Source organism: Oncorhynchus tshawytscha, linkage group LG01 (assembly GCF_018296145.1).
Source record: "Oncorhynchus tshawytscha isolate Ot180627B linkage group LG01, Otsh_v2.0, whole genome shotgun sequence".
NCBI lineage: Eukaryota > Metazoa > Chordata > Actinopteri > Salmoniformes > Salmonidae > Oncorhynchus > Oncorhynchus tshawytscha.
In genome coordinates this window covers 85,661,331-85,686,339 of record NC_056429.1, presented here as the reverse complement: position 1 = coordinate 85,686,339, position 25,009 = coordinate 85,661,331, and positions in this window count along the sequence as shown.

Below are 25,009 nucleotides of genomic sequence, written 5' to 3'. Positions count from 1 at the left end.
TGAAACAGGAAAGGGCCTTCCCCAAGCTGTTGCCATGAAGTTGGAAGCACAGAATCGTCTAGAGTGTCATTGTATGCTGTAGATTTAAAACTTCTTAGGGCTAGGCCCCTTTTTTCTCCATTTCCGCCTGAATGACGTGCACAAAGTAAACTGTCTGTAGCTCATGCCCTGAAGCCAGGATATGCATATAATTGGTACCATTGGAAACACAATAACATGGTAGGAGAAAATCCAAACAAAAACTAACCAGATTTTGTTTGAGAGAGACCTAGATATTATAAATGCAAGAGAAAGGTTATATTGTAAAATATCTCACTGGATGCAATTCCTCTGGCTTCCACAGAGTGTCAGCAGTCTACGTTCAAGGTGTCAGGCTTGTAACTTCAAAAACGAATAAGAAATAACAGTTTTGTTTCCTATTGAACATACTTATTTCCAAAATAAATGTTATAGTTTGATTACATTTTAGGGTGTCTGAGGACTAAATAGATACTTATTTTAACTTGTTGAAACAAAGTTTAGGGGTAGATTTTGGATTCCTTTCTCTGCAAGTTGAACGAGTGGATTGCTCAAATCGATGGCGCCAACTAAACAGACTTTTTGGGATATAAAAAATGATTTTATCTAACAAAATTACACTACATGTTATACCTGGGATCCTTTGGATGACAAATCAGAGGAAGATTTTCAAAAAGTAAGTGAATATTTAATCTTTATATGTGAATGTATGAAACCTGTGTTGGTGGAAAAATATTTTGATGTGGGGTGCCATCCTCAAACGATCGCATGGTATGTTTTCGCTGTAATAGCTACTGTAAATTGGACAGTGCCATTAGAATAACAAGAATTTAATATTTCAGCCGATATAAGACACTTATATGTACCTAAATGTTTAAAATCCATAATAACTATTAGAATTTATTTGAATTACGCACCCTCCAGTTTCACCGGAAGTTGTCCTGCTAGCGGGACACCGATCCTTAAGGTTTCCCTTCACTGGAACTACAGAATATTTCTATGCGCTACGCGCTTCAGTCCTCGTCAGTCCGTTCTGTGAGATTGTGTGGCCTACCACTTTGTGGCTGAGACGTTGTTTGTCCTAGATGTTTCCACTTCAAAATAACAGCACTTACAGTTGACCTAGGCAGCTCTAGCAGGGCAGAAATTTGACGAACTCACTTGTTGGAAAGGTGCCAAAGTTTGTCTATGGAGATTGCATGGCTGTGTGCTCGATTTTATACACCTGTCCGCAATGAGTTTGGTTGAAATAGCCGAATCCACTAATTTGAAGGTGTGTCAACATACGCTTGTATATATAGTGTATCTGTGTAGAGGTTTTCCTCGGACCTCTGATCCACACTGCAGAGTAATTTATTGACAGATGGACGGGCAGTATCATCAACCAGACAGACATGAGATGTATGACAATCACTGCGACATACAGAGAGAGGGGGAAGAGAAGGGGAACAGGGAGGAAGTGAGAGGTAGACAAAGATTGAGAGACAGAAGAAAGGCAATTGAGAGGAAAGAGAGAGAGGTGTAGAAGATCTTAATATTTTTTTTTTATGTATGGCTTCCATATCTCACTGAAGGCCTCAGATGAATAAGGCCAACCTCTAACAGGATGTAGAATAAGTTGATTACAGAAAGGAGGTACAGTACATTAGGAGAAATTGCCAGTGGTGTTTCTCAACTGCCTCGGGGTGAGTGAGGAACTCTCTCCTCCAAAACCAGTTATTCTGACTACAGGGTGCAAGTCGGCTCTGCACAGCTCTGCTGAATTGCCAAGCAATATTAGGAAATATAGAGTATCAGCTGAAAGGAGAGTGGGAGGAAAAATAGGGGGGAGAGAGAGAGCTTGTGGACTGCATCTGTTCTGATCACTTCCCTCCTCGTTATTTCAGTTTGTGTTTAGTTACTTAACTTGTAATGACTGGAGTTGTGCTGTTATCTCCCAGAATTACTGCTAATCATAAAACCATGTTGCATTTATGGCATCAAAAACCAACAGAGAGTGAAGCCAGGGAACTATCTCCAAGTTGTCAACGAGCCATTAGCAGTCTTTTCTACAGCTGCTGCATGGACACCAGCCCTTGGCTAGCCAAGCTAGTTATATTGTGATCTACAGTGGCTCAATCTCAAATAATATCCTATTCCCTCCCTATAAAGTGCACTGTTGGCTAAAGGGCCATATGGCTCAGGTTAAAATCAGTGCACTATGTAGGGTATAGGCTATCATTTCAGATTGAGCCTGTGTTATAGTCATCATAACCAATACTCACAGCCTAGGCTTTCAGGCAACAAGTAGTGCCCGACATTCTGGTTGCTGTGGCAACTGCGATGTTAAAAGTTGCAGTGGTTCCTTTTGGTGAGGAATATCAAATCAATTTTACAAATGCACAAGTGAAATACAATTGTGTGGAAATACTGGAGCACTTGTGGAATGTAAGGGTTCTCTCATGATCTAAAATGTCATGAATACTTTGATTTATCTCTGTGTTGCTCACCTAGAAGCATAACATTTGTTTTGTTCTGGTACGCATGGCTGGAGTGAGAGTGAACCCTGAATTCAAAGTTTGGTATTGCATCAGCAGTTTTTCTCTTGTTTTGTCAGTCACTAACAGTCACTCAATTAGCCATGGGCATGAACATGCTTACATGCTTACATTAGCTTACCAGGTAAGTGAGTCTAGCCAGCTATTTACACCTTGTAGTAATCATGGCTAAATTAGGCAGGGGTAAAGTGACTGCATAGATAATAAACAGCAAGTTGCAGCAGAGTAAAGACAAAGGTGTCAATGCAAATAGTTGGGTGACCATTTGATTAATTGTTCAGGAGTCTTATGGCTTGGGTGTAGTAGCTGTTAAGGAGCCTTTAGGACCTAGACTTGGCACTCTTTAACCATTTTTGGGGCTTTCCTCTGACACCGCCTGGTATATACAGTTGAAGTCGGAAGTTTACATACACTTAGGTTGGAGTCATTAAAACTCATTTATCAACCACTCCACAAATTTCTTGTTAACAAACTATAGTTTTGGCAACTCGGTTAGGACATCTACTTCTGCATGACACAAGTAATATTTCCAACAATTGTTTACAGAGTGAATTATAAGTTAAATAATCTATAACAATTCCAGTGGGTCAGAAGTTTGCATACTCTAATTTGACTGTGCCTTTAAAGAGCTTGGAAAATTCCAGAAAATTATGCCATGGCTTTAGAAGCTTCTGATAGGCTAACTGACATCATTTGAGTCAATTGGAGGTTTACCTGCCTATCTTCAAACTCAGTGCCTCTTTGCTTGACATCATGGGAAAATCTAAAGAAGTCAGCCAAGACCTCAGAAAAAAAATTGTCGACCTCCACAAGTCTGGTTCATCCTTGAAACAATTTCCAAACACCTGAAGGTACCACGTTCATCTGTACAAACAATAGTACGCAAGTATAAACACCATGGGACCACGCAGCCGTCATACCGCTCAGGAAGGAGACATGTTCTGTCTCCTAGAGATGAACGTACTTTGGTGCGAAAAGTGCAAATCAATCCCAGAACAACAGCACAGGACCTTGTGAAGATGCTGGAGGAAACAGGTACAAAAGTATCTATATCCACAGTAAAACGAGTCCTATATCGACATAACCTGAAAGGCCGCTCAGCAAGGAAGAAGCCACTGCTCCAAAACTGCCATAAAATAGCCAGACTAGGGTTTGCAACTGCACATGGGAACAAAGATCATACTTTTTGGAGAAATGTCCTCTGGTCTGATGAAACAAAAATAGAACTGTTTGGCCATAATCATCGTTTGGAGGAAAAAGGGAGAGTCTTGCAAGCTGAAGAACATCATCTCAACAGTGAAGCACGGGGATAGCAGCATCATCTTGAGGGGGTACTTTGCTGCAGGAGGGACTGGTGCACTTAACAAAATAGATGGCATCATGAGGCAGGACAATTATGTGGATATATTGAAGCGACATCTCAAGACATCAGTCAGGAAGTTAAAGCTTGGTCTCAAATGGGTCTTTCAAATGGACATTGACCCCAAGCATACTTCCAAAGTTGTGGCAAAATGGCTTAAGGACAACAAAGTCAAGATATTGGAGTGGCCATCACCTCCTTCCTATAGCACATTTGTGGGCAGAACTGAAAAAGAATGTGCGAGCAAGGAGGCCTACAAACCTGACTCAGTTACTCCAGCTCTGTCGGAGGAATGGGCCAAAATTCACCCAACTTATTGTGGGAAGCTTGTGGAAGGCTACCCGAAACATTTGACCCAAGTTAAACAATTTAAAGGCAATGCTACCAAATACTAATTGAGTGTATGTAAACTTCTGACCCGCTGGGAATGTGACGAAAGAAATAAAAGCTGAAATGATTCATTCTCTCTAATATTATTCTGACATTTCACATTCTTAAAATAAAGTGGTGATCCTAACTGACCTAAGACAGGGAATTTTTACTAGGATTAAATGTCAAGGATTGTGAAACTGAGTTGAAATGTATTTGGCTAAGGTGTATGTAATCTTCTGACTTCAACTGTAGGTCCTGGACAGCAGGAAGCTTGGCCCCAGTGATGTACTGGGCCGTACGCAATACACTCTGTAGCGCTTAATGGTTGGATGCCGAGCAGTTGCCATACCAGGCGGTGATGTAACCAGCTCTCGAAGGTGCAGCTGTAAAACTTTATATGGGGACCCATGTCAAATCTTTTCAGTCTCCTGGGGGGGAAAAGGCATTGTCGTGCCCTTTGTCGTGCCCTCTTCACGACTGTTTTGGTGTGTTTGGACCATGATAGTTTGTTGGTGATGTGGGCACCAGGGAACTTGAAACTCTCAACCTGCTCCACTCCAGCCCCATCAATGTGAATGGGGGCATGTTCGGCCCTCCTTTTCCTGTAGTCCACGATCATCTCGTTTGTCTTGCACACGTTGAGGTTAAAATCAGTGCACTATGTATAGGCTGTCATTTCAGATAGAGCTTGTGTTGTATTCATCATAACCAATACTCACAGCCTAGGCTTTTCAGGCAACAAGTAGCGCCCAACATTCTGGTTGCTGTGGCAACTGCGATATTAAAAGTGGCAGTGATTTCTTTTGGTGAGGAATATCAAATACATTTTTACAAAAGGCAAGCCACAAGTGAAAAACAATTTTGTGGAAATACTGGAGCACTTGTGGAATGTAGTGGTTCTCTCATGCTCTAAAACGTCATGAATACTTTGATTTATCTCTGTGTTGCTCACCTAAAAGCATAACATTTGTTTTGTTCTGGTATGCATGGCTGGAGTGAGAATGAACCTCTATGCGTCCCTATGCATCCCACCCCGTCAACAACATGCTGAAACGCTGAAACACATTTATTCTACAAAAGACGACCAAATTCATCCCTCCCAACCACCCCGTCGCCACCAAAACACACCATGTGTTTGTTTCCTGTCAAATGTATCTGTGCCAAGCCACCGAAGCCCTTCAACTCTCCTCTCTTCCCCGGCCCCTCTCCTCCTCTCCTCTCTTCCCCCTCTCCATTCTTCATAGGCCACTCTCCTCAGCAGCTCCTCTCCTCTTCCCCAGCTCCCCTTTTCCCCGGTCCCCTCTCCTCCCCTCTCTTCCCCAGCCACCCCCTGACCCCCACCTCCTTCCCTCTCTGTCCCGGCCACTTCCCCTCTTCTCTTCCCCCGGCCACTCTCCTTCCTCTCTTCCCCGGCCACTCTCCTTCCTCTCTTCCCCGGCCACTCTCCTTCCTCTCTTCCCCAGCCACTCTCCTTCCTCTCTTCCCCGGCCACTCTCCTTCCTCTCTTCCCCGGCCCCTCTCCTTCCTCTCTTCCCCGGCCACTCTCCTTTCTCTCTTCCCCGGCCCCTCTTCTTCCTCTCTTCCCGGCCACTCTCCTTCCTCTCTTCCCCGGCCCCTCTTCTTCCTCTCTTCCCCGGCCCCTCTCCTTCCTCTCTTCCCCGGCCACTCTCCTTTCTCTCTTCCCCGGCCCCTCTTCTTCCTCTCTTCCCCGGCCACTCTCCTTCCTCTCTTCCCCGGCCCCTCTTCTTCCTCTCTTCCCTGGCCACTCTCCTTTCTCTCTTCCCCGGCCCCTCTTCTTCCTCTCTTCCCCGGCCACTCTCCTTTCTCTCTTCCCGGCCCCTCTTCTTCCTCTCTTCCCGGCCACTCTCCTTCCTCTCTTCCCCGGCCACTCTCCTTCCTCTCTTCCCCGGCCACTCTCCTTCCTCTCTTCCCGGCCACTCTCCTTTCTCTCTTCCCCGGCCACTCTCCTTCCTCTCTTCCCGGCCACTCTCCTTCCTCTCTTCCCCGGCCACTCTCCTTCCTCTCTTCCCGGCCCCTCTCCTTCCTCTCTTCCCGGCCACTCTCCTTTCTCTCTTCCCCCGGCCCCTCTTCTTCCTCTCTTCCCCGGCCACTCTCCTTCCTCTCTTCCCCGGCCACTCTCCTTCCTCTCTTACCCGGCCACTCTCCTTCCTCTCTTCCCCGGCCCCTCTCCTTCCTCTCTTCCCCGGCCACTCTCTTTCCTCTCTTCCCCGGCCCCTCTTCTTCCTCTCTTCCCCGGCCCCTCTTCTTCCTCTCTTCCCGGCCCCTCTCCTTCCTCTCTTCCCCGGCCACTCTCCTTCCTCTCTTCCCCCGGCCACTCTCATTCCTCTCTTCCCCGGCCCCTCTTCTTCCTCTCTTCCCCGGCCACTCTCATTCCTCTCTGCCCCAGCCACTCCCCCCACCTCTTTCCCTCTCTTTCCCGGACACTCTCCTTCCCAGCTCCTCTATTCTCTTCCCCGGCTCCTCTCCTCTCTTCCCCGGCCACTCTCATTCCTCTCTGCCCCGGCCACTCTCATTCCTCTCTTCCCCGGCCCCTCTCCTTCCTCTCTTCCCCGGCCACTCTCATTCCTCTCTTCCCCGGCCACTCTCCTTCCTCTCTTCCCCGCCCACTCTCCTTCCTCTCTTCCCCGGCCCCTCTTCTTCCTCTCGCCCGGCCACTCTCCTTCCTCTCCTCCCCGGCCACTCTCCTTCCTCTCTTCCCCGGCCCCTCTTCTTCCTCTCTTCCCTGGCCCCTCTTCTTCCTCTCTTCCCCGCCCACTCTCCTTCCTCTCTTCCCCGGCCCCTCTCCTTCCTCTCTGCCCTGGCCACTCTCATTCCTCTCTTCCCCGTCCACTCTCATTCCTCTCTTTCCCGGCCACTCTCATTCCTCTCTTCCCCGGCCACTCTCATGCCTCTCTGCCCTGGCCACTCTCCTTCCACTCTGCCCTGGCCACTCTCCTTCCTCTCTTCCCCGTCCACTCTCATTCCTCTCTTCCCCGGCCACTCTCATTCCTCTCTTCCCCGTCCACTCTCATTCCTCTCTTCCCCGGCCACTCTCATTCCTCTCTTCCCCGGCCACTCTCATTCCTCTCTTCCCCGTCCACTCTCATTCCTCTCTTCCCCCCACTCTCATTCCTCTCTTACCCGGCCACTCTCATTCCTCTCTTCCCCGGCCACTCTCATTCCTCTCTTACCCGGCCACTCTCATTCCTCTCTTCCCCGGCCACTCTCATTCCTCTCTTACCCGGCCACTCTCATTCCTCTCTTACCCGGCCACTCTCATTCCTCTCTTACCCGGCCACTCTCATTCCTCTCTTCCCCGGCCACTCTCATTCCTCTCTTCCCGGCCACTCTCATTCCTCTCTTACCCGGCCACTCTCCTTCCTCTCTTACCCGGCCACTCTCATTCCTCTCTGCCCCGGCCACTCTCGTTCCTCTCTGCCCCGGCCACTCTCGTTCCTCTCTGCCCCGGCCACTCTCATTCCTCTCTTACCCGGCCACTCTCCTTCCTCTCTTACCCGGCCACTCTCCTTCCTCTCTTACCCGGCCACTCTCATTCCTCTCGCCCCGGCCCCTCTCCTTCCTCTCTTACCCGGCCACTCTCATTCCTCTCTTACCCGGCCACTCTCATTCCTCTCTTCCCCGGCCACTCTCGTTCCTCTCTTACCCGGCCACTCTCGTTCCTCTCTTACCCGGCCACTCTCATTCCTCTCTTCCCCGGCCACTCTCATTCCTCTCTTCCCCAGCCACTCTCATTCCTCTCTTCCCCGGCCACTCTCATTCCTCTCTTACCCGGCCACTCTCATTCCTCTCTTACCCGGCCACTCTCATTCCTCTCTTCCCGGCCACTCTCATTCCTCTCTTCCCCGGCCACTCTCATTCCTCTCTGCCCGGCCACTCTCATTCCTCTCTTACCCGGCCACTCTCATTCCTCTCTCTACCCGGCCACTCTCATTCCTCTCTTCCCCGTCCACTCTCATTCCTCTCTTACCCGGCCACTCTCATTCCTCTCTTCCCCGGCCACTCTCATTCCTCTCTTACCCGGCCACTCTCATTCCTCTCTTACCCGGCCACTCTCATTCCTCTCTTACCCGGCCACTCTCATTCCTCTCTTCCCCGGCCACTCTCATTCCTCTCTTCCCGGCCACTCTCATTCCTCTCTTACCCGGCCACTCTCCTTCCTCTCTTACCCGGCCACTCTCATTCCTCTCTTACCCGGCCACTCTCGTTCCTCTCTGCCCGGCCACTCTCATTCCTCTCTTCCCCGGCCACTCTCATTCCTCTCTTCCCCAGCCACTCTCATTCCTCTCTTCCCCGGCCACTCTCATTCCTCTCTTACCCGGCCACTCTCATTCCTCTCTTCCCCGGCCACTCTCATTCCTCTCTTACCCGGCCACTCTCATTCCTCTCGCCCCCGGCCCCTCTCCTTCCTCTCTTACCCGGCCACTCTCATTCCTCTCGCCCGGCCCCTCTCCTTCCTCTCTTCCCCGGCCACTCTCATTCCTCTCTTACCCGGCCACTCTCATTCCTCTCTTCCCGGCCACTCTCATTCCTCTCTTCCCGGCCACTCTCATTCCTCTCTTACCCGGCCACTCTCATTCCTCTCTTACCCGGCCACTCTCATTCCTCTCTTCCCGGCCACTCTCATTCCTCTCTTACCCGGCCACTCTCATTCCTCTCTTCCCGGCCACTCTCATTCCTCTCTTCCCCGGCCACTCTCATTCCTCTCTTACCCGGCCACTCTCATTCCTCTCTTACCCGGCCACTCTCATTCCTCTCTTCCCGGCCACTCTCATTCCTCTCTTCCCGGCCACTCTCATTCCTCTCTTCCCGGCCACTCTCATTCCTCTCTTCCCCGGCCACTCTCATTCCTCTCTTCCCCGGCCACTCTCATTCCTCTCTTACCCGGCCACTCTCATTCCTCTCTGCCCGGCCACTCTCATTCCTCTCTTCCCCGGCCACTCTCATTCCTCTCTTACCCGGCCACTCTCATTCCTCTCTTCCCCGGCCACTCTCCTTCCTCTCTTCCCCGGCCACTCTCCTTCCTCTCTTCCCCGGCCACTCTCATTCCTCTCTTCCCGGCCACTCTCCTTCCTCTCTTCCCCGGCCACTCTCATTCCTCTCTGCCCCGGCCACTCTCATTCCTCTCTTCCCGGCCACTCTCATTCCTCTCTTCCCCGGCCACTCTCATTCCTCTCTTCCCCGGCCACTCTCATTCCTCTCTTCCCCGGCCACTCTCCTTCCTCTCTTCCCCGGCCACTCTCCTTCCTCTCTTCCCCGGCCACTCTCATTCCTCTCTTCCCCGGCCACTCTCCTTCCTCTCTTCCCCGGCCACTCTCATTCCTCTCTGCCCCGGCCACTCTCATTCCTCTCTTCCCGGCCACTCTCATTCCTCTCTTCGCCAGCCACTCTCATTCCTCTCTTCCCCGGCCACTCTCCTTCCTCTCTTACCCGGCCACTCTCATTCCTCTCGCCCGGCCCCTCTCCTTCCTCTCTTACCCGGCCCCTCTCATTCCTCTCTGCCCCGGCCCCTCTCCTTCCTCTCTTACCCGGCCACTCTCATTCCTCTCTGCCCCGGCCACTCTCATTCCTCTCTACCCCGGCCACTCCGCTCACTCCATAATTTGCAAATAAATTCACAAAAATCCTACAATGTGATTTTCTGGATTTTTTTCTCATTTTGTCTGTCAGAGTTGAAGTGTACCTATGATGACAATTACAGGCCTCTCTCATCTTTTTAAGACGGAGAACTTGCACAATTGGGGGCTGACTAAATAGTTTTTTGCCCCACTGTATATACAGGAGGTACCGGTACCGAATCAATGTGCGGGGGTACAGGTTAGTTGAAGTAATTTGTACATGTAGGTAAAGGTAATGTGACTATGCATAGATAATAAACAGCGAGTTGCAGCAGGACGCTTGGCCCCAGTGATGTACTGGGCTGAACGCATTACACTATGTAGCGCCTTAAGGTCGGATGCCGAGCAGTTGCCATACCAGGCGGTGATACAACCGGTCAGGATGCTCTCAATGGTGCATCTGTAGAACTTTGAGGATAGGGGGACCCATGTCAAATCTTTTCAGTCTCCTGAGGGGGAAAGGCGTTGTCGTGCCCTTTTCACAACGGTGTGTGATGGTGGTGTGTGATAAAGCCAGTGACTGTGGTGTATTCTTCAATGTCATCGGAAGAATCCCGGAACATGTTCCAGTCTGTGATAGCAAAGCAGTCCTGTAGTTTAGCATCTGCTTCATCTGACCATTTTTTTATAGGCCGAGTCACTGGTGCTTCCTGCTTTCATTTTTACTCGTAAGCAGGAATCAGGAGGATAGAGTTGTGGTCGGATTTACTAAATGGAGAGCGAGGGAGAGCTTTGTGTGTGCAGGACAGGTGATCTAGAATTGTTTTCCCTCTGGTTGCACATTTAACATGTTGACAGAAAATTGGTTTCCGTGCATTAAAGTCTCCAGGCAACTAGGAGTGCCGCCTCTGGGTGAGTGGTTTCCTGTTTGCTTATTTCCTTATACAGCTGTCTGAGTGCGATCTTAGTACCAGCATCTGTCTGTGGTGGTAAATAAACAGCCATGAAAAGTATAGCTACTCTCTAGGCAAGTAGTGTAGCCTGCAGTTTATCACAATATACTCTACAGGCAAGGCAAGGCAAGCAAAATCTAGAGACTTCCTTAGATTTCGTGCACCAGCTATTGTTTACAAATATGCACAGCCCGCCCCCCCTCGTCTTACCGGAGTGTGCTGTTCTATCCTGCCGGTGCAGCGTGTATTCCGCTAGCTGAATATCCATGTCGTCATTCAGCCACGATTCCGTGAAGCATAGGATATTACAGTTTTTGATGTCCCATTGGTAGGATATTCGTGATCTTACCTCGTCTAGTTTACTGTCCAATGATTGCATGTTGGCGAATAATATTGATGGTAACGGCAGCTTTACTAGTTGTCTTCTGCGGGTTCGGACGAGGCATCCGGCTCTTTGTTGTTGTTGTTGTTGTTGTTGAAGAAATCTTCGTCTAATCTGAGGTGAGTGATCTCTGTCTTGATATCTAGAAGCTCTTTTCTGCCGTAAGATACGGTTGCAGAAACATTATGTACAAAATAATTTACAAATATTGCGAAAAAAACACATAATACACATAATAGCACAATTGGTTAGGAGACCGTAAAACAGCGGCCATCTCCTCAGGCGCCATTTTTGTAACAACCTCTCCCTCAATGTAAAAATATCAGGGGAAAAAATGGGATTGATAGACCTAACAACTAGAAATGGGCAGATGTTTTAGTAAGTGGTGTCAGGTAATCTCTGAGCCAGGTAGCAATAGTTTGCAAAACGCATAAACGATTTTTGCCTTGTATTGTCCCACCCAGGTCAACTACATATCTTTGGAAAGCGTATCTCATTGGCTATAAGACTGTCAAGGTGCCAGAGTAGCAATCCCCTGTGTAATGGATGCCTACTGCGCATATGCAGGCAACATCATATTTTTGATGCCCAAAGATATAGTCACTCGGTGGACATTCAATGTTATTATTAAGTTATACATCATCAGATGACATTGGAAATAGGCTAGATTTGTTCCGGCCAACCTACGGATTTATTTGATGCCCCCCATGTAGCTATAGCTCAAACACAGACCAAATGGAAGCTTACCTTGTAAGACGTTTGCTGTTTTGTGAAAACGTTGTGTGAAATAAAAAAATTGACTTTCGGGCTGGTGATCAATAATGGTAGGGCACAGGCAGACAAATAAGATATCCTCATGATCTGTGGAGTCCCGGCTTTTGGTGTGTATCAATGTATTCCGTGTTTATTTTGCTTATGTTTCACAACGCTAACCGGAATGTAGGTAGCAGCCATCTTGAAATGAGGTCACTGGCTCGGCCTGCCCTTTTACAATTGTATGCCCATATATGGTAGTAGGTCACACAAAATATTTGAAGGCACCAATTAATAGCCAAGATACTCAGCCTTCCGCAGACACCCTGCTTTTGCAGATTGGAGTTACCATTCTCATATCAAACAAGCGTCCAAATTAGTGTCCTGCTGCATGAAAGCAGCAGCTCTAGCCTTTAGCTCTGTGCAGATGTTGTCTTTAATCCATGGCTTCTGGTTGGGATGTGTACGTACAGTCACTGCGGGGATGACGTCGTCGATGCACTTATTGATGAAGCAGATGACTGAGGTGGTATACTCCTCAATGCCATGGGATGAATCCCGGAACATATTCCTGTCTGTGCTAGCAAAACAGTCCTGTAGCATCTGCATCATTTGACAATATGTATTTTTTTTGTATCATCATCTTTGAAATGCAAGAGAAAGGCCATAATATATTATTCCAGCCCAGGTGCAATTTAGATATTGCAAGTGCAAAGTTTTAGTGTAATCCAATGAACCATTCAATTTCTGTTCAAAATTTTGAATCAAGACTGCCCAAATTTGCCAAATTTTTTATTAATAACTTTTCATGTTCAAAACTGTGCACTCTACTCAAACAATAGCATGATATTCTTTCACTGTAATAGCTACTGTAAATTGGACAGTGCAGTTAGATTAACAAGAATGTAAGCTTTCCGACAATATCAGATAGGTCTATGTCCTGGGAAACATTCTTGTTACTTACAACCTCATGCTAATCGCATTAGCCTACATTAGCTCAACCGTCCCGCAGGGGACCCACCAATCCTGAAGAAGTTTTAAAACTGCACAATGTTCTCTCCACCTCCTAGAGGGGGGCAACTTAAATGTTTTGCGCAAGAGGTTGTGTGGTAGCCCAAACAAATCAATAAGGCCCCCAAAAGGCTAGAGTCAGCCCTGCTCCTTGCTACTTGAGCGCCAAGTGTTCAACAGCCAGGCAAACAAATTAGCATCAGAGACTTGACCCCCACTAAAAGCAAGGGCAGGCTGGGAAATTGGAATTTAGACTATTATAGTTACAGCGGCACACTCTCCAGACACACACACTCCCCAGACACAGTCCACAGACACACACTCACACACACACACAAAGGTAGACACACAGAGCGACATACACACAGACAGGCATCAGTCCCAGAGGGGTGCAAAGCCCATAATTTACACACCATTCGGTTTGATAGAGCCAATATACTGTAATATGCATCACATACTAAACCACACCAAGAACGACTACAAAGAGCCCAAAAATGTGTCTGTAAGGGTGGATGGTATGCCCCTTACTTGCCCTGGATGGTTCGAGCTGTCTGGCTGATGTTGGTGAGCAAGGAGTCGCAGGAAGCAGAAGATTCAATACAATATTTTTATTTAAAGGTTTGGTGCAGGTATTTAAAAAATAAATAAATCATTCAACATGATGCTAGACAAGGCTCAAATTAATTAGTAAATTGATTTCAAATGAATATAAAGACTGAAGATCAGTCTGACTAACCCCTAGGGCTCAGAACAACCCTAACTAACCCCTTTAGAGACAGGTGGTCATCTTAATCTCCCATAAAGCTCCACACCTGAGCATTTATAACCTGGTAGAGACTAGGTGACATGAAACAGGAAACACTTGTAATTAAATGCAAACTAAGCCAATAAACAATTAGAAAAGTAAACAATAACAGTTTAAATACTATAATCTGTATAATACAGCCAGTTAAAGCACTGGACTAGAGCAGGACCTCCCCCCTCCCCCCAATTAGTAATGGAGTGTCCCTTCTTAATGAGCAGACCATGGCCACCTGTGAGCTTGGTGGCCATGCCCCTCCACATGCTACAAGACAGATCTCGCACACAAACGTAAGTACTACTTTAGACTAGCAAATAGGACTGCTGAGACATGCCAATAGTACTGCTTTAGACTGGCCAGTAGTACTGTTTTAGACTGGCCAGTAGTACTGTTTTAGACTGGCCAGTAGTACTGCTTTAGACTGGCAAATAGTACTGCTTTAGACTGGCAAATAGTACTGCTTTAGACTGGCAAATAGTACTGCTTTAGACTGGCAAATAGTACTGCTTTAGACTGGCAAATAGTACTGCTTTAGACTGGCCAGTAGTACTGCTTTAGACTGGCCAGTAGTATTGCTTTAGACTGGCCAGTAGTACTGTTTTAGACTGGCCAGTAGTACTGTTTTAGACTGGCCAGTAGTACTGCTTTAGACTGGCAAATAGTACTGCTTTAGACTGGCAAATAGTACTGCTTTAGACTGGCAAATAGTACTGCTTTAGACTGGCAAATAGTACTGCTTTAGACTGGCAAATAGTACTGCTTTAGACTGGCAAATAGTACTGCTTTAGACTGGCAAATAGTACTGCTTTAGACTGGCAAATAGTACTGCTTTAGACTGGCAAATAGTACTGATTTATAGACTGGCAAATAGTACTGATTTATAGACTGGCAAATAGTACTGATTTATAGACTGGCAAATAGTACTGATTTATAGACTGGCAAATAGTACTGATTTATAGACTGGCAAATAGTACTGATTTATAGACTGGCAAATAGTTCTGCTTAGACTGGCAAATAGTTCTGCTTTAGACTGGCAAATAGTACTGCTTTAGACGGGCAAAAAGTTCTGCTTTAGACTGGCAAATAGTTCTGCTTTAGACTAGACAACATAACTAATTAACTTGATCTGATTTACTTCTCATGCCTTCTGTAATTTATATTCAATGTTTAGAAATGATTTAGAATAAATCAGACACTGGTGACGCACTCAACCTAAATTAATATTTGGTGAAGTGTCCAAGCTACTACGTATATCACCATGTACAGTGGGCAAAAAAGTATTTAGTCAGCCACCAATTGTGCAAGTTCTCCCACTTAAAAAGATGAGAGGCCTGTCATGTTCATCATAGGTACACTTCAACTATGACAGACAAAATGAGAAAAAAAAATCCAGAAAATCACATTGTAGGATTTTTAATGAATTTATTTGCAAATTATGGTGGAAAATAAGTATTTGGTCAATAACAAAAGTTTATCTCAATACTTTGTTTTATACCCTTTGTTGGTAATGACAGAGGTCAAACGTTTTCTGTAAGTCTTCACAAGGTTTTCACACACTGTTGCTGGTATTTTGGCTCATTCCTCCATGCAGATCTCCTCTAGAGCAGTGATGTTTTGGGGCTGTTGCTGGGCAACACGGACTTTCAACTCCCTCCAAAGATTTTCTATGGGGTTGAGATCTGGTGACTGGCTAGGCCACTCCAGGACCTTGAAATGCTTCTTACGAAGCCACTCCTTTGTTGCCCGGGCGGTGTGTTTGGGATCATTATATATGGTATATAGTATCACTATTGTTATTTTACTGCCTCTCTTTAATTACTTGTTTATTTTATTTCTTATTTTTCTTATTCATATTTTTTAAACTACATAGTTTGTTAGGGGCTTCTAAGTAAGCATTTGGCGCATGTGACTAATACAATTTGATTTGATTTGCTCAAGGGCACAGACCTATTTATTTATTTTATATATATATATTTTTACGTAGTTGGTTTGGGGATTTGAACCAACAAATAGGTTACTGGCACAACGGTTGATTTCTTATTTTTCTCCACAATTTCATCATTTCCAATTACAATCTTGTCTCATCGCTGCAACTCCCCAACAGGCTTGGGAGAGGCGAAGGTCGAGTCATGCGTCCCCCGAAACATGACCCGCCAAACCGCACTCCTTAACACCCGCCGCCCGCTTAAGCCGGAAGCCAGCCGCACCAATGTGACGGAGGAAACACTGTTCAACTGATGACCAGAGTCAGCCTGCAGGCGCCCACCCCGCCACAAGACAAGGAGTCGCTAGAGCGCGATGAGCCATGTAAACCCCCCGGCCATACCCTCCCCTAACCTGTAGTTTCGCTGGGCCAATTGTGAGCCACCCTATAGGATTCCCGGTCACGGTCGTTTGTGACACAGCCTGGGACCGAACCTGACTCTGTAGTGACGCCTCAAGCACTGCGATGCAGTGCTTTAGACCGCTGAGCCACTCGGAAGGCGGCCCAGTAGTTTTTGCTAGGCTACCTGCCCTCGTACATTTCTTCAACCCTTTCTCCCTCCCATCACCCAGTGTATCAGACTCTAAACTATGGAGGGAATTACTCTCTATCCTCCAAACATAAAGCATCAAGGTCTCTCCTGATGTGCTATCCTCCAAACATAAAGCATCAAGGTCTCTCCTGATGTGCTATCCTCCAAACATAAAGCATCAAGGTCTCTCCTGATGTGCTATCCTCCAAACATAAAGCATCAAGGTCTCTCCTGATGTGCTATCCTCCAAACATAAAGCATCAAGGTCTCTCCTGATGTGCTATCCTCCAAACATAAAGCATCAAGGTCTCTCCTGATGTGCTATCCTCCAAACATAAAGCATCAAGGTCTCTCCTGATGTGCTATCCTCCAAACATAAAGCATCAAGGTCTCTCCTGATGTGCTATCCTCCAAACATAAAGCATCAAGGTCTCTCCTGATGTGCTATCCTCCAAACATAAAGCATCAAGGTCTCTCCTGATGTGCTATCCTCCAAACATAAAGCATCAAGGTCTCTCCTGATGTGAGAGCCTGTGAGGAATAAAATGTCCTTAATCAGACCAAGGGATTGTTTGTAGCATTCTCCTTTGTCGCACACAAACCCCTCTGGACAAATCTGTAATTACTGGGAGCATGTAGATGATTACCAGCCTTACTGCAGAAGCGGGATATGACCAGAGATCCACAAGGCTGGATAGAATTACACTGACAATAAGGATAGGACAGTCAGTCATGTGAGTTTCCTTTCCTCGTTTCCTCTCCTACATTTACACACATTTTAAGACACAGGACAGGTTCTTTAACATCAGTGAAAATCAGGAATAAAAGGAGAGGAGGCCAGGTCAGACTTAATTGAGATGCACCCAGTGTCCCTCTCATATTTCATCCTGCTGTAATCACAACATGGGAATTGTATCACACCTGTAGAATATCTCTGACCATCAGCAGAATTGTGACATATTGTAACTGCCTCTTTTACCCACAAATGCACAGGTAGAGATAGCAAGCAGCAGGCTCTTCCTATCTTCCCCATCTCTGCAACACCAGGCAAGACGGAATAAGCAATCTTTCCCAAATCTCAGATGGTTGCAGAGCAATCAATGTTATGTATACCTCTGCTACAACTTTACATATTCCATTCTCTCGCTCTCTCTCTCTCTCTGCTACAACTTTACATATTCCATCTCTCTAGCTCGCTCTCTCTCTCTCTCACCCCATGGTATAGATAAACATAGCTGTGTCCCAGCAGGATTGTAGTGTTCAGAGCAGGGCCTCATCATGATGGGTGAAGTCAGGGTGAAAGAGAAACATGGGCCGAGCCAGTCATGCTCTGCTCCTGGATCAGCCCATACATTAGGATGTGTCTCAGGTGGCACCCTATTCCCTGTATAGGGCCCTGGTCAAGAGTAGTGAACTACAGTATAATAGGGAATAGATTGTCATTTGGAACACAACCTTACAGATGGACCCATGTCTCGAACACCCCAGGAATCATATTAACCTCTGTGTTCATCAGGCAGATGGGCATATGATGCGCATCTGCACTATGCTGCTCATTTATATGGAAACACATGCATTACTTCGGCAATGTTCAGATGGCTCTCGACCTATAGCCCCGCTACACACACATATGCACACATTGAAACTACAGGTAACTGAGAAAATAATGGAAACATTTGAGTAAATGAGGGATACAAAGTATATTGAAAGCAAGTGCTTCCACATAGGTGTGGTTAATGAGTTAATAAAGCAATCCCATCATGCTTAGGGTCATTTTTTTAAATGCTGGGCAGGCCATTATTTTGGCTGCCATGGCTATATGCACCCATCCATAGGGCACGAGTGGTCACTGAATGGCTTGATGAGCATGAAAACGATCTAAACCATATGTCTTGGCCGTCTCAGTCAACAGATCCCAACCCAATTGAATTCTTATGGGGGATTCTGGAGTGGCGACTGAGACAGCGTTTACCACCACCATCAACAAAACACCAAATGATGGAAATTCTTGTGGAAGAATGGTGTCGCATCCCTCCAATAGAGTTCCAAACACTTGTAGAATCTATGCCTAAGGTGCATTGAAGCCGTTCTGGCTTGTGGTGGCCCAACGCCCTATTAAAACACTTTATGTTGGTGTTTCCTTTATTTTGTCAGTTACCTGTAAGTTGCCATGGAGATGTACAGTACTGTGGAATAAAAGGCCTGGTTGCCGTGGGGATGGGTTATATTGAGTTAAAAGCTCCCTAATAATAAACCATAAACACAAGGCAGTCCTCTGGGATGGACAGAGAGACAGACAGACAAAAAAAAACGGACCGTCCACCTGTTCTTCCCATAGACTTCCATAGCATACAGTGCCAATACCCACAGTCCCCCATACAGTTACAGCATGTCAGTGCAGCTGTGGCACTGAGAGCTGTATCCACCCTGTGGCCTGTGAAATGGATGCTCTCCAGAACAGACAGTGGGAGACACAGAGCCCTGAGCATTATGTAATTACCCACTGTAGCTGGAGTTGTAGAGGGGCGTGCTGCCAAATAACCACACTGGAGCGGAGCACCGAAACCAGGCAAATCCTAACTCTGTATCTCTCCCTCTCCTCTTGCTATGAATAAACTACTAACTGAACAAATAGGCCACCCAGCTGCCTGGGTGGCCTACACACTTTCTACCATTCACACAAACGCAAACACACAGGGGATTACTGCAGCAGAACAACCGCACCAATGGAGTCCTGGTCCTATCAGGGAACACCAGGTTCATGCCTAGAAGCTTATGTAATCAGAGAAGACTGACAACGATGGGAAAAGCACAGCTGCTGTCACACTGGTGATATTATGAGGCTAAGTGAAAGCTTGGTCACATACACTCACATAGGACACACACACACTCCAGTAAGTGCATACACACAATTCAGCACTTGGAAAAGCTTCTTTGGATGTGTGAAAACTGTATAACAACTTAAGAACATTCTCATCTACCATTGCCCACCTTCTTGCTTTAAAATCTATTTTTAACCAAACAACCTCACCTCTCCCTTTCTCTCTCCCATCACCTCTGTGCAGTAGAGTCCTCCCTCTGTTTCTCTACCTCCGCTCGGGCGGGAGGACTTGTCTCTCTGAGCTATGGGGTCTGGCAGCAGAAAGGAGTCTGATTACACTCAGCCAGTCAAGGTGCTTTGTGGGAAGGCCAACGTCAAACTGCTTTGTGGGAGGGCCAACGTCCATGCCTGGTACTTTTCCCAGCTGCTTCTATTACCTTACTTCAACCACAGCTTCTAACCTAACTGCTTGTCAGACAGACAGCTCCTTACTTCATCCACAGCTTCTAACCTAACTGCCTGTCAGACAGACAGCTCCTTACTTCATCCACAGCTTCTAACCTAACTGCCTGTCAGACAGACAGCTCCTTACTTCAACCACAGCTTCTAACCTAACTGCCTGTCAGACAGACAGACAGACAGACAGACAGACAGACAGACAGACAGACAGACAGACAGACAGACAGACAGACAGACAGACAGACAGACAGACAGACAGACAGACAGACAGACAGACAGACAGACAGACAGACAGACAGACAGACAGACAGACAGACAGACAGACAGACAGACAGACAGACAGACAGACAGACAGACAGACAGACAGACAGACAGACAGACAGACAGACAGACAGACAGACAGACTAACAACTGCAGTCATTGAGAAGGGGAGCAGGAGTGTGCATGTGGTGGGGGGAATGGTGGGTGGAGGGGCTCTACAATATGCAATATGTATCCTGCTCAAGCCATTCTACCAAAAAAGCCTACATTTCCAGAAGGAAAGGCATCTTCCCCATTCTACATGATTAGCATAATTGGTATATTCCTCCAAAGTTGAGTTTATTTCAAAACACAGGGCAGTGAGGTTTAGCAGTTTTCCTGTGAATCTGCATTGCTATGAGCAGACCTGAGATGGTGTGATGTTCCAGGAAATAGAAATAGCAGCATGCTGATGTACTGAAAGGCGATTAGAGAGACACAAACACACACAAGCATACACACACACACACAGTGAGGACTAACTTCAGGGTGAAAACAAGGTGGAGTGATAAGTAATAATGACAAATAAGTCTGGCTGCACAACCGATTGGCAAACGTATTTCAAATTGAGAAATCATGTGACTAAACTGAATAAAAAGAAGAAGAATCTACACTACGTATCAAAGATAAATGACATAAAGAATAATAGTAAAAAAGCTTTGGAGCATCTTCAATTCAATTTTGGGGGGAAAAGTCACTCAGCTCCAACATTCATTGAATCAGATGGCTCATTCATCACAAAACCAACTGATATTGCCAACTACTTTAATGATTTTTTTCATTGGCAAGATTAGCAAACTTAGGCATGACATGCCAGCAACAAACGCTGACACTACACACACACACCGATCCAAGTATATCGGACCAAATTATGAAAGACAAGCATTGTCATTTTGAGTTCCGTAAAGTGAGTGTAGAAGAAGTGAAAAAAGTGTTGTTGTCTATCAACAATGACAGGCCACCGGGGTCTGACAACTTGGATTGAAAATTACTGAGGATAATAGCAGACAATATTGCCACTCCTATTTGCCATGTCTTCAATCTAAGCCTACTAGAAAGTGTGTGCCCTCAGGCCGGGGGGGAAGCAAAAGTAATTCCGCTACCTGAGAATTAGTAAAGCCTCATTTACTGGCTCAAATAGCCAACCAATAAGCCTGTTGCCAACCCTTGGTAAACTTTTGGGAAAGAATTGTTTGACCAGATACAATGCTATTTTACAGTAAACAAATTGACAACAAACTTTAAGCATGCTTATAGGGAAGGACATTCAACAAGCAAAACACTTACACAAATGACTGATGATTGGCTGAGAGAAATTGATGATAAAAAGATTGGGGGGGCTCTTTTGTTAGACTTAAGTGTGGCTTTTGACATTGTTCTAAACTAACCGTCTGTCAGGCAGACAGCTCCTGACTTCCCCCACAGCTTCTAGCCTAACTGCCTGTCAGACAGACAGCTCCTGACTTCCCCCACAGCTTCTAACCTAACTGCCTGTCAGACAGACAGCTTCTAACTTTCCCACAGCTTCTAACCTAAGTGCCTGTCAGACAGACAGCTTCTAACTTCCCCCACAGCTTCTAACCTAACTGCCTGTCAGACAGACAGACAGACTAACAACTGGAGTCATTGAGAAGGGGAGCAGGAGTGTGTATGTGGTGGGGGGATGGGGTCTACAATATGCCATAATATGCCATATGTATCCTGCTCAAGCCATTCTACCAAATAAGCCTACATTTCCATAAGAAAATGAATCTTCCCCATTCTACATGATTAGCATACTTTGCATATTCCTCAAGTTTAGCTTATTTCAAAACACACGGCAGTGAGGTTTAGCAGTTTTCCTGTGAATCTGCATTGCTATGAGCAGACCTGAGATGGTGTGATGTTTCAGGAAAAAGAAATCGCAGCAGTCACCAATGCTGAGGTACTGAAAGGCAATTAGAGACACACAAATGCAGACACACACACACATACACACAGTGAGGACTAACTTCAGGGTGAAAACAAGGTGGAGTGATAAGTAATAATGAAAAATAAGTCTGGCTGCACAACCGATTGGCAAACGTATTGCAAATTGAGAAATCATGTGACTAAACTGAATAAAAAGAAGAAGAATCTACACTAAGGAACAAAGGTAAATGACAAAGAATGATAGTAAAAACATGTGGAGAACCTTAAATGACATTTTGGGAAAAAAGTTTAACTCAGCTCCATCATTCATTGAATCATATGGCTCATTCATCACAAAACCAACTGATATTGCCAACTGCTTTAATGATTTTTTCATTGGCAAGATTAGCAAACTTAGGCATGACATGCCAGCAACAAACGCTGACACTACACACACACACACACACACACACCGATCCAAGTATATCGGACCAAATTATGAAAGACAAGCATTGTAATTTTGAATTCCGTAAAGTGCCACTTATTTACCATATTTTCAAATTAAGACTACTAGAAAGTGTGAGCCCCCAGGCTTGGAGGGAAGCAAAAGTAATTCCGCTACCTAAGAATAGTAAAGCCCCCTTTACTGGCTCAAATAGCCGACCAATAAGCCTGTTACCAACCCTTGTGTTCGACCAGATAAAATGCTATTTTACAGTAAACAAATTGACAACAAACTTTCAGCATGCTTATAGGGAAGGACATTCAACAAGCACAGCACATACACAAATGACTGATGATTATCAATCACAGTCTGCTGCTGGAAAACGTATGTGTTATGGCTTTACACCCCCTGCTATATTGTGGATAAAGACTTGACTGTCTAATAAAACACAGAGGGTGTTCTTGAATGGAAGCCTCTTCAAAATAATCCAGGTAGAATCAGGAATTCCACAGGGCAGCTGTCTAGGCCCCTTACATTTTTCAATCTTTACTAATGAAAAAGTAAAGCCAGTGCGTCTATGTATGTGGATGACTCAACACTAAACACGTCAGCTACTACAGCGACTGAAATGACTGCAACACTTAAAGAGCTGCAGTCAGTATCAGAATGGGTGGCAAGAAATAAGTGAGTCCTAAATATTTCAAAAACTAAAAGCATTGCAGTTCAGACAAATCATTAATTAAACCCTAAATCTCAACTAAATATTGTAATAAATCATGTGGAAATCGAGCAAGTTGAGGTGACTAAACTGCTTGGAGTAACCCTGGATTGTAAACTGCCATGATCAAAAATATTGATACAACAGTAGCTAAGATGGGAAGAAGGCTGTGCATAATTAAGCAATGCTCTACCTTCTTAACAACACAATCAACAAGACAGGTCCTACAGGCCCTAGTTTTGTCACACCTGGACTACTGTTCAGTCGTGTAGTCAGGTGGCACAAAAAGGGACTTAGTGAAATTGCAATTGGCTCAGAACAGGGCAGCGCAGCTGGCCCTTGGATGTTTAAAAAAATATATATTCCACCTTTATTTAACCAGGGAGGTCAGTTGAGAACATGATCTCATTTACAACTGCAACCTGGCCAAGATAAGGCAAAGCAGTGCAACACAAACAACAACACAGGTGTACACATGGAATAAACAAACATACAGTCAATAACACAACAGGAAAATAATCTATATACAATGAGGCAAGATTAGGGCGGTATGGCAATAAATAGGCCGTAGTGGCGAAGTAATTACAATTTAGCAATTAAACACTGGAGTGGTAGATGTGCAGAAGATGAATGTGCAAGTAGAGATACTGGGATGCAAAGGAGAAGAAAGAAAAAAAATAACAATATGGGGATGAGGTAGTTGGATGGCTATTTACAGATGGGCTATGTGCAGTGATCGTGAGCTGCTCTGACAGCTGATGCTTAAAGTTAGTGAGGGAGATAAGAGTCTCCAGCTTCAGTGATTTTTGCAGTTCGTTCCAGGCATTGGCAGCAGAGAACTGGAAGGAAAGGCAACCAAAGGAGGAATAGGCTTTGGGGGTGACCAGTGAAATATACCTGCTGGAGCGCGTGCTACGGATGGGTGCTACTATGGTGACCAGTGAGCTGAGAAGGCAGGCTTTACCTAGCAAAGACTTATAGATGACCTGGAGCCAGTGGGTTTGGTGATGAATATGAAGCGTGGGCCAGCCAACGAGAGCATACAGGTCGCAGTGGTGGGTAGTATATGAGGCTTTGGTGACAACGGATGACACTGTGATAGACTGCATCCAATTTGCTGAGTAGAGTGTTGGAGGCTTTTTGTAAATTACATCGCCAAAGTCAAGGATCGGTAGGATTGTACGTTTTACGAGGGTATGTTTGGCAGCATGAGTGAAGGAGGCTTTGTTGCCAAATAGGAAGCCGATTCTAGATTTAATTTTAGATTGGAGATGCTTAATGTGAGTCTGGAAGGAGAGTTTACAGTCTAACCAGACACCTAGGTATTTGTAATTGTCCACATATTCTAAGTCAGAACCGTCTAGAGTAGTGATGCTGGACGGGGGGCAGGTGCGGGCAGCAATCGGTTGAAGAGCATGCATTTAGGTTTACTTGCATTTAAGAGCAGTTGGAGGCCACGGAAGGAGAGTTGTATGGCATTGAAGCTTGTCTGGAGGTTAGTTAACACAGTGTCCAAAGAAGGGCCAGAAGTATACAGAATGGTGTCGTCTGCGTAGTGGTGGATCAGAGAATCACCAGCAGCAAGTGTGACATCATTGATGTATACAGAGAAAATAGTCAGCCTGAGAATTGAATCCTGTGGCACCCCAATAGACTGCCAGAGGTCCGGACAACAGGCACTCCAATTTGACACACTGAACTCTATCTGAGAAGTAGTTGGTGAACCAGGCGAGGCAGTCATTTGAGAAACAAAGGCTGTTTAGATTGCCGATAAGAATGTGGTGATTGACAGAGTCGAAAGCCTTGGCCAGGTCGATGAATACGGCTGCACAGTATTGTCTATTATTGATGGCGGTTATGATATTGTTTAGGACCTTGAGCATGGCTGAGGTGCACCCATGACCAGCTCCGAAACCAGATTGCATAGGAAAGAAGGTACTGTGAGATTCTAAATGGTCGGTGATCTGTTTGTTAGCATGGCTTTCGAAGACCTTAGAAAGGAAGATCAGGATAGATATAGGTATGTAACAGTTTGGGTCAGAGTGTCTCCCCCTTTGAAGAGGGGGATGACTGCAGCAGCTTTCCAATCTTTGGGG